This window comes from Pelophylax lessonae (genome assembly GCF_965119305.1).
Source record: "Pelophylax lessonae genome assembly, chromosome: 11".
NCBI lineage: Eukaryota > Metazoa > Chordata > Amphibia > Anura > Ranidae > Pelophylax > Pelophylax lessonae.
The window spans coordinates 119,811,614-119,823,146 of NC_138778.1; positions in this window are offsets into that span (position 1 = coordinate 119,811,614).

Here is an 11,533-nt window from a genome sequence, read left to right on the forward strand (position 1 = left end):
GAGCTGAAAGTTTAGAGGGACGGCCAGGTCTTCGTAGATTTGCAGTGGTCTGATACTCCTTCCATTTCAATATTATCGCTTGCACAGTGCTCCTTGGGATGTTTAAAGCTTGGGAAATCTTTTTGTATCCAAATCCGGCTTTAAACTTCTCCACAACAGAATCTCGGACCTGCCTGGTGTGTTCCTTGTTCTTCATGATGCTCTCTGCGCTTTAAACGGACCTCTGAGACCATCACAGTGCAGGTGCATTTATACGGAGACTTGATTACACACAGGTGGATTCTATTTATCATCATTAGTCATTTAGGTCAACATTGGATCATTCAGAGATCCTCACTGAACTTCTGGAGAGAGTTTGCTGCACTGAAAGTAAAGGGGCTGAATAATTTTGCACGCCCAATTTTTCAGTTTTTTATTTGTTAACAAAGTTTGAAATATCCAATAAATTTCGTTCCACTTCATGATTGTGTCCCACTTGTTGATTCTTCACAAAAAATTACAGTTTTATATCTTTATGTTTGAAGCCTGAAATGTGGCAAAAGGTTGAAAAGTTCAAGGGGGCCGAATACTTTCGCAAGGCACTGTAAGTATCTTTATATTAAAAGTCAGCAGCTGCAGTACAATACTGTGGCTGCTGACGTTTCACTTTTGGGGGAACCTGGAGCTCCTCTTTAAGTAGACCAGCTTTATAAAAAGAAAGTCATGTTTTGTATTTCCCTTGTTGAATATGACAAGCACTTGTGATGCCGCAGAACCCATACGGCATTTATATCAGACATATACTTTTTATGGCGCACTTACCTTGTGTACGCCTTTGGCGAGCAGTAACAATGTTTATGCTTTGATATAAGCAGTAAAAGGCGAGCGATCGCGATGTGGAAACAAGCCACCTTTACATTGCCATGTGTTGATGCGGAGTGCGGCTCCGGCTATGGGAAGCGGGCGGACAGAGAGAATTTTGTGAACTGCGAGAGCGTTCATTCATGAATCGGCCCTTGTCACTTCAAAAGGGAGGGGACCTTGTGGGGAACAGCACCCTTTCTGTACGCCGCTGTTTTCTTTCAGCCCCGCAAGACCAAACATTGATGACTCCCAGGTCGCAGACGTAGCCAGCAGCTGCCTTGTTAAAGCCATATTTTACACCCATAGAAAATATGTTCCCTTAATGCAAGTGATCCATTACACACTCGGACAAATTACAGCCACAGGCTCTTTTCTCCCCGCTAGAATGAATTACCCGCAATTTAGGTAAGCTGTTTGCAGTCAGAAAACAGCTCGCTCTCTGTCTGAGGCTTTTCTTCATGTGAGTAATGCATATTGGCCGGGGTTCAAAAATCAGGAGCATCCAACACCTTCATTTACGCCATTTGGACTTCTCTTTGTGGTAGTTCATAAACAGGTAGAGGAGAAGGGTTCTGAGGATGCCGAGGGATTTCTTATATTGTAGGATTAGTCATTCCATTGACGCTGTGCAGGAAGGATGTGGATTTTTAGAGATTATGATGGCCATATGTGCTTAGATTGTTATTGTCCGATCGATGTGATCAAATGATCAAAATGATCAGATCGGCAAATAATCAAATAGCAACAACTTCCTTCCCATTGTTTTATGTTTAATTAAGTCAATTAGCCAGGGCAGAAAGTTATAAATCCTATTGCATCGATCGGCAGAACTGACATTCATGGGTCATGAATCCAACCGTATGTCGATTGGTCAACTTATGAGATTGCAAGTTGAAAACAAATGTACCACATAAATTAAGATCTTATCTTCCATCTATCAATCAAAATCTACTTCCCCATGTATGGCTATATCAATCGGGTTGTCGATTTTAGATTGGTTATTCCCATCAGGTGAGATCAGTCAGAAAAATAATCAATCATTGAAGCATGTATGGCCACCATAAGATGTGTTGCTGTTAAGTGTAGCAGGCTTTAAGCCCCGTACACACGTACTGAATGTCGGCCGAACCATCGGCCGTCTTTTGTCCGGTGCTGTCCTGTCGGCTGAAAAGTGCAAAAGACTGCACACGAATTTTGGCGGCCAACAACAGCCGACTGCAGAAGTGATGTCATGTGATGGTTAACTTTCCGTGTGTTTTTTCTTCTCTGAGCATGCCCAGTCTTGCTCATCTGCTGTTTGTCGGCCGAATTCTGTACTGACTGAGGAACAATCGGCCGTTCTGGTGACGGCCAACAAAAATTTTATAGTCTGCACATCAGATTCTGTTTGGCCGAAAAGTCGCTGTCGGTTGTCGGAAGCATCATACTAACAAGCTGACAATCGGCCGATCGTTCAGCGGCCGAATATTTACGGCTGACAATCGCTACGTGTGTACGGGCCTTTAGTTAACCACTTAAGCCCCGGAAGATTTTACCCCCATTCCGACCAGGGGGTATTTTGCGATTCGGCACTGCGTGACTTTAAAGCGGTTGTAAACCCTATTAAAAAAAAAAAAAAAAAAACCTGCAAGACAAAGGCATAATGAGCTAGTATGCATCGCATACTAGCCCATTATGTTTAACTTACCTTAAAACGAAGCCCCGACACGGACATCGATGCGGGCGCTGCCATGATCCCTCGTCGTCTCTTCCGGGTTCGGCGGCTCCGGCGCGCTGATTGGCCGAAAGAGACGGCTCCAGCGCGCTGATTGGCCGGAGCCGCGATGACGTCACTCCCGCGCATGCGCGCGGGAGTGATTTTTCCGGCAAGCTCCCGGCAAGTTAATTGAAGGTCCCCCCGGACCTTCAGAGCGCATGCGCCGCTCGCGCGAGCGGCTGCATGCACTGTAAATATCTCCTAAACCATGCCGGTTTAGGAGATATTATTTGTACCTACAGGTAAGCCTTATTATAGGCTTACCTGTAGGTAAAAGTGTCAAAAAGCGGGATACAACCGCTTTAACGGACAATTGCGCGGTCGTGCGACGCTGTACCTAAACGAATTTGGCGTCCTTTTTTTCCCACAAACAGAGCTTTCTTTTGGTGGTATTTGATCACCTGTGCGATTTTTTGATCACGCGCTATAAACAAAAAAAGAGCGTCAATTTTGCAAAAATAGCAATATTTTTCACATTTTTTTATATGAAATTCCCCAAAAAAAAAATTTAAAAATCAAAATTTTTTTACTTTTTCGGCCAATTTGTTTTATGCTACCTATGTTTGGTAAAAAAAATCGCAAAAAGCGTATTTTGATTGGTTTACGCAAAAGTTATCGCGTTTACTAACAAAGGGAAAGATTTTTGTCATTTTTGTTGTTTTTTTTTTTAACGCGTAATGGCGGCGATCTGCGATTTTTTTTGCGGTACTGCGACATTGGGGCGGACAGATCGGACCCTTGACTGACATTTTTGACACTTTTGGGGTTACCAGTGACATTTCTACAGTAATCAGTGCTATATATATGCACTATTACTGTAAAAATACACTGGTAGTGAAGAGGTTAACTTTATTTGGGAGGGAGGGGCTGTGTGTGTCCCTAGGGGCGTGCTTTCTACTGTGATTGGCTGTGGCTTCAGCTGTAAGGACACTGATCAACGGATCTACATAGTAGATCCATGTGATCAGTGTCTTTGCAGCGAGGAGAATGACAGGTGGCTTGTTTACACAAGCTGCCTGACATTCTCCCTCTCCCCCGCCGATCGCAGAGTGGCCGGCGGACATCGGGTCCGCCGGTCACACACGCGGGGGGGGGGTCCGTGACCACGCGGGAGCGGGAGCGCGCCTCCGGGGGCGCGCGCTCGCTCCCTAGACCCTCACAAGCAAACAACGTAGCCCTACGTTAGTTTGCCTGTGAGGGGCTGACCGCCGACGTAGATAGTCGTGCGGCGGTCGGCAAGTGGTAAAAGCCTAATGCCTCGTACACACGCAACGATTATTGGCCGACTGATCGTCCGTCTTTTGTCCAGAGTTGTGTTTTGTTGGTTGGAATGTGACTAGACTGCACACAAATTTTCTCGGCCAACAAAAATCTACTTCTGAAGTGATGTCATGTGCTGGTTTACTTTCCGTGTGTTTTTTCTTCCCTGAGCATGCCCAGTCTTGCTCATCAGATTTTTGTCTGCCGAAATCTGTACTGACTGATGGAAAATCGGCCGTTGTGTTGACGGCCAACAAAAATTTTATAGCCTGCACACCAGATTTTTTTCGCCCGAAAAGTTGCAGTCGGTTGTCGGAAGCATCATACTAACAAGCCAAAAATCGGCCGATCGGACGTTGGCCGAAAATGCACGGCCAATAATCGTTGCGTGTGTACGAGGCATAAGGCCCCTTTCACACTTGCGGACCATTCAGATCCGCCTGTCAGTTTTTCAGGCAGATCTGAACAGATGCCCCATGCATCCCTATGGGACAGCAGATGTCAGCGGAGACATGTCAAATCCAGACAGAAGGAAACAATATTTTCCATCCGTCTGGCAGATCGGTTTGGATGAGAACGGACAGGCAGTCCATTCTCATCCGATTCCCCCATAGGGGAGAGCGGGGATCTGACAGCTCCGTCTCTGCACACAGAGCGGAGACTAAGCTGTCATCCGCCTGCTCAGTGGGGAATCGGCAGATTGATCCCCCGCTGAGCAGCACGTCTCCGTCGATGGAACAGAGCTGTGTGAAAGGGGCCTTAGGACTCCGTTTTGCTCAGCGGGGATCAATCCGTTCATCCCTGCTGAGCAGGCTTACTTTGCAGAGACAGAGCTGTCAGATCCCCGCCCTCCTCTATGGGAGATCGGATAAAAACGGACCACCTGCCCGTTTTCATTCGATCCTATCCAATCTGATCCTCCAGACAGATGGAAAATAGGGTTTCCATCCGTCTGGATTTCACGGATCGGATAGCAGTGGGTGTCAGCGGACATGTCACCGCTGACATCTGCTGCTCCATAGAGGTACATGGAGCATCCGATCAGGCCTGCCTGAAAAACTGACTGGCGGACCTGATTGGATCGCCCGTGTGAAAGGGGCCTTAGGGTCCTTTCACACAGGCTTTCCACCCGGCGGACTCCATTTTGTTGAGCGGGGATTGATCTGCCAATCCCCGCTGAGCAGGCAGATGAGCTTACTTTGCAGAGACGGAGCTGTCAGATCCCCCTCTCCTCTATGGGAGATCAGCTGAAAATGGACCACCAATCCAATCCTCCAGACAGATGGAAAATAGGGTTTCCATCCGTCTGGATTTCACGGACAGGATCGGATAGCAGTGGGTGTCAGTGGAGTTGTCACCGCTGCTTCATAGAGGTACATGGAGCATCCGATCCGGTCCGCCTGAAAAACTGACAGGGACCTGATCAGAAAGCCCGTGTGAAAGGGGCCTTATGCCTCGTACACACGATCAGATAATCGCATGAAAACAATCGCTGTCAAATTAATCGCACGATAATATGATCGTTAGTACACAGCTTTTGACAGCCGATCACATTTCTGATCACATTTCGTCCAACAAAATCCAAAGGGACAAACACGAAAACTTCTGTCATACGATAGCCTAGCGTATGACATTCGTTTAATCAGTACAGTATGCATTCACGAAAAATTCAATAGACAAAGACCGCGCATGATCAGAAACACGAAAATAACCCAGAAAAAGCCTGGTTGCACTATCCGATACGTAGCTACGCAACAAGGAAGCTTTTCCAGAATCGTACGGAAAAATTTTTATAAGTTTAGTACGCATTGTTGAATTCAATACTACTAGTATCATGAAACAAAATGCGAAGGATAAGTCGTCCGATTATCTGATCGGGTGTACAAGGCATTAGACTCAGAAGGTATAGTGTTGAAGGGCTCTGGGACACAGGAGGTTAATGAAGAGAGAAGTGAAGTGTATATACATGTAAAGTTATAGGAAAGCTCTATACACCCCGTATAGTATACACTGACCCATTGTCCCCCTCCTCCTCACCCGTCCCGCACACCGCAGCCCAGTCCCGTGTGTGTACAAGGCATAAGGCTTGGATAACAATGGGGAGGCTTTCAATTCGCCCGTCTCTGAAGCCACCCCGTACAGCGTGACTTTACTGCGGCTTGCAAACGACTTCTTTAATAGAAGTCAGTGTAAGCCGCTCTTAAGTCGCCCCCCCTCCCCCCAAGTAGTAGTTTTCGAAGTTGGAGCGACTCTGATTAGAACAGTCCCATTGCACTGAATGGAGCGCGACTTGTCAGGGCGCCCCAGTGTGAACTGAGCCGAAAGCTTCTGAAGGAATTTTCTTTCAAAATTCGTAACTAAGAATTTTCGTTTGAATTTTGCACCATTAGTGGGCTGCAGCAAAGGCCGATTTTCGTGCGCCCATTAAATTTGAGTAATCGGGCATGTTGGAATTTTTTTGAAAAATGAACGATATGCTTATCAGTGATAGGAGAATCGAGCGAGAAATAGGAGCATGAGCACAAGTTATATGAGGAAATATGAGAAATATGAGCATGAGCACAAGTTATATGAGGAAATATGAGCATGAGCACAAGTTATATGAGGAAATATGAGCATGAGCACAAGTACAGTGCCTTGCAAAAGTATTCGGCCCCCTTGAACTTTTCGACCTTTTGCCACATTTCAGGATTCAAACATAAAGATATAAAACTGTAATTTTTTTGTGAAAAATCAACAAGTATTATTTCCTTCTAAATAATGTAAAAAGTAAGTGCAGCGCTATAATAACATAACATAAGTTGTCATATATATATATCAATACACATACACAGTATCTCACAAAAGTACACAGTATCTCACATTTTTGTAAATATTTTATTATATCTTTTCATGTGACAACACTGAAGAAATGACACTTTGCTACAATGTAAAGTAGTGAGTGTACAGCTTGTATAACAGTGTAAATCTGCTTTCCCCTCAAAATAACTCAACACACAGCCATTAATGATTCTGATGGAAGAGGGGCTCTGATAGGGACCCTGATGTAAGGGGGCTCTGATAGGGACCCTGATGTAAGCAGGGGGCTCTAATGTAAAGGGTGATTCTGATGGAAAAGGGGACACTGATGTAAGGGGGGCACTGATAGGGACCCTGATGTAAGCAGGGGGCTCTATTGTAAGGGGTGATTCTGATAGAAAAGGGGACACTGATGTAAGGGGGGGGGCTCTGATAGGGACCCTGATGTAAGGGGAGCACTGATAGGGACCCTGATGTAAGCAGGGGACTCTAATGTAAAGGGTGATTCTGATGGAAAAGGGGACACTGATGTAAGGGGGGCACTGATAGGGACTCTGATGTAAGGGGAGCACTGATAGGGACCCTGATGTAAGCAGGGGGCTCTAATGTAAGGGGTGATTCTGATGGAAAAGGGGACACTGATGTAAGGGGGGGGGCTCTGATAGGGACCCTGATGTAAGGGGAGCACTGATAGGGACCCTGATGTAAGCAGGGGACTCTAATGTAAAGGGTGATTCTGATGGAAAAGGGGACACTGATGTAAGGGGGGCACTGATAGGGACCCTGATGTAAGCAGGGGGCTCTAATGTAAGGGGTGATTCTGATGGAAAAGGGGACACTGATGTAAGGGGGGCACTGATAGGGACCCTGATGTAAGCAGGGGGCTCTAATGTAAGGGGTGATTCTGATGGAAAAGGGGACACTGATGTAAGGGGGGCACTGATAGGGACTCTGATGTAAGGGGAGCACTGATAGGGACCCTGATGTAAGCAGGGGGCTCTAATGTAAGGGGTGATTCTGATGAAAAAGGGGACACTGATGTAAGGGGGGGGGTTCTAATAGGGAACCTGATGTAAGGAGGGTCACTGATGGCTTCAAGTTTATTTGAAATTTCCTTGAATTATTTTAGTAAAGCTCTTTTTTTGTCATCCTGAATAGTAAGTCATGCTCCAATGAAACAAATTCATTCATTTCATACTGGTGCAACTTGTCATGCAATAGGGTGAGACTAGGTCAAATTACATGGCTAGTCTCACCCTATTGTCGGCAATAGAACTGTTCAAATTGGAGCAACGCGGACTATGCGGTGCCGCATCGATTTAAAAAAGTAGCTTTTTCACTACTTTTGACGATTCCAGGTGCGACTTGCATAGACATTTCTGCAAGAAGTCGCACAGATGTCAGTCAAGTCGCACTGACATGCTGCTTTGAAATGTTGCAGTGTGCACCTAGACTTAGACCTAGAGTGTTATTCATTCATTCATTCTCTCTCTCTCACCCTCTCTCTTTCATCCCTGCCTCTCTCTCTCCCTCCCTCCCTCACCCACCCCCTCTCTCTCTCTCTCCCACCCCCCTCTCTCTCTCTCCCTCACCCTTCTCTCTCTCCCACCCCCCCCCCCCTCGGGAGATCTCAGGGGTTCAGGCTGGGACTTGTAGTCCTTCAATTTTGTAGGGTGTCACATCCGTTAAAAAGGAGTGGGACAAATTTACATAGGAGGGGTGGGGGGGGGGGGCGTCCAATTTTAGTCTTGCCTAGGGCAGCACAAAACCAAATACACCACTGCCTGTGGCAGAAAAGAAGCACTGGGGTGGGGGAGCTCTGAATTAACGATGAATGTTGCAGCAAACGCTATTTCTTTTCTTTTTATGTTTTTTTGTTGCGCTATGTTTGGGCGGAGTTCTCATTTAAAGGGAACTATAAAAGGCAAATATAAAAACCACCCTGTAATCCAGTTATGTGTTTATTACTCCACTGTCCCTGATCCAGCAAGATATAGCTTGTGCAGCATCCTATGGGATAGCTCACGCTCCATGCCCTGATGAAATGTGAACTATCCATCGGATTGAATGGAGAGCGCATTATAAATGAAGATTCTGGCGATGGCAAGGTCGCACTACCCATATCTTGCTGGATCAAGGACAGGTAAGTATGAAACTAACACGGGGGGGGGGGGGGGATGTAACTCCGTACTGTTAGACTGGTCCCTGCAGCTTCAACCACCGGTCCAAGGTTCTGATCTAATCAAGATCAATGCACGGGATGCAGGGATTTCAATCGAAATCTGGGCAGAAAACTGCACAGAATCGCCCCTGAACTCGCACTGACATGCAGGTTTGAAATCCTGCTAGTTCAGCTGAGCTAAGCTAAGCATATTTTGATTGGTTTGCGCAAAAGTTATTGCGTCTACAAACTACGGGAAAGATTTATGTCATTTTTATTGTCTTTTTACTAGTAATGGCGGCGATCTGCAATTTTTTGCGGGACTGTGACAATACGGCGGACAGATCGGACCCCTAACTGACATTTTTTACACTTTTGGGGGTACCAGTGACATTACTACAGTAATCCGTGCTAAAAATATGCACTGTTACTGTAATAATGCCATTGGCAGGGAAGGGGTTAAATGTGACCCTAGGGGAGGGATTCTAACTGTGGGGGGCGTGGCTTCTGAAATGACCATAGAGACGTGTGATCCTATAAAGAAGGATCACATGGGCTCTATGATCATCCCAGGGAGAGTTGTGTTTACAACAGCCGACCACGCTTCTCTCTCAGTGGGGAACGATTGCAGGTGTCACCCGGCAATCGGAGCCGCCTGCCCGCTTCATCGGCTTCCCCGCTGACGATCGGGAGCAGGGCGCGTTCGCCCCCTAGCTGCCACCAGGCAACCAACGTTTACCTACGTCGGTTTGCCTGGGAGAGCCACACTGCCGCAGTATATATGCGGTAAGCATATCTACTTTTTTGTTTGTTTGTTTTTTTTACCAAAAATATGTAGCAGAATACAATAAATAAACAATAAAAATGACATAAATCTTTCCCGTAGTCAGTAAACGCGATAACTTTTGCGCAAACCAATCAAAATACGTTTATAGCAATTTCATTTTACCAAAAATATGTAGCAAAAAACAAATTGGCCTAAAATGATGAAAAAATTTTGATTTTTACATTTTTTTTATTGGGAATGTTATATAGCAGAATGTGAAAAATATTGTTTTTTTTTTTTTTTCAGAATTGTTGCTCTTTATTTTATTTATATCGCAAAAAATAAAAATCGCACAGGTGATCAAAAGAAAGCTCTATTTGTGGGGAAAAAAAGGCATCAATCTTATTTGGGTACAGCGTTGCACAACCGCGCAATTGTTTGGTAAAGTAACCCAGACCCGAATCGCAAAAAAATGGCCTGGTCATTAAGGGGGTAAAACCTTCTGGTCCAGAAGTGGTTAACTATTCTTTATTCAACTAAAAAAAAAAGATGTTCCTATGTGTTTGTACTGATTTCAATGGAAAACACATTAAGGGGTGTGAATAGACCCTTAGAAGCGTGTCTGTATGAGGACAAGAGCTCCTTTATATATGTTTGCTGACATAATAACTAAATACGTTATTCCCGAATCCCCGAGTAGGACTGCGTAAAAGATCCCTTTCAAGCACTTCTATTACCTTTCTTGCTTTGCGTATGTACAAAGAAAGTTCCACTCATTCATCTTTTCAAGGAACTCTTCTGACACCTGTAAAGTACATCTGGCTATACACTAGAACATAGGTCAGCAACCCGCGGCTCCGGAGCCGCATGCGGCTCTTTTGAAGCTTTGCTGCGGCTCCGGGGTGGATGCTAGCGAGGGGAGGAGGCGCACTGTGCGCCCCAACACTCCCCACTGTGGCGCTGTCCTGGCTGTGACATCCCATGGGGGGGGGGGGTGCGTGCATTAGTCACGCACCGTCCCGCCCACTGTCAGAGAGGAGGGCAGCAGCGCGCATGCAGTTAGAAGAAGACGTCCGTCCAGACCCCCGTCAGCAGCAGCACGCCAGGCACCAGTGTGAGGTAAGTGAAGTTATGCCTCGGGGGGGGGGCCCAGGGAGGGGCCCACACACTGCTTTGAAGGGGGCACGCACGCACGCTGGTCTCTGCATTGAAAGGGGGCATGCATGCTGGTCACTGCATTGAAAGGGGCATGTATGCTGGTCACTGCATTGAAAGGGGCATGTATGCTGGTCACTTCATTGAAAGGGGCATGTATGCTGGTCACTACATTGAAAGGGGTATGTATGCTGGTCACTACATTGAAAGGGGCATGTATGCTGGTCACTACATTGAAAGGGGCATGTATGCTGGTCACTACATTGAAAGGGGCATGTATGCTGGTCACTACATTGAAAGGGGCATGTATGCTGGTCACTACATTGAAAGGGGCATGTATGCTGGTCACTGCATTGAAAGGGGCATGTATGCTGGTCACTACATTGAAAGGGGCATGTATGCTGGTCACTACATTGAAAGGGGCATGTATGCTGGTCACTGCATTGAAAGGGGCATGTATGCTGGTCACTACATTGAAAGGGGCATGTATGCTGGTCACTACATTGAAAGGGGCATGTATGCTGGTCACTACATTGAAAGGGGCATGTATGCTGGTCACTGCATTGAAAGGGGCATGTATGCTGGTCACTACATTGAAAGGGGCATGTATGCTGGTCACTACATTGAAAGGGGCATGTATGCTGGTCACTACATTGAAAGGGGCATGTATGCTGGTCACTACATTGAAAGGGGCATGTATGCTGGTCACTGCATTGAAAGGGGCATGTATGCTGGTCACTACATTGAAAGGGGCATGTATGCTGGTCACTACATTGAAAGGGGCATGTATGCT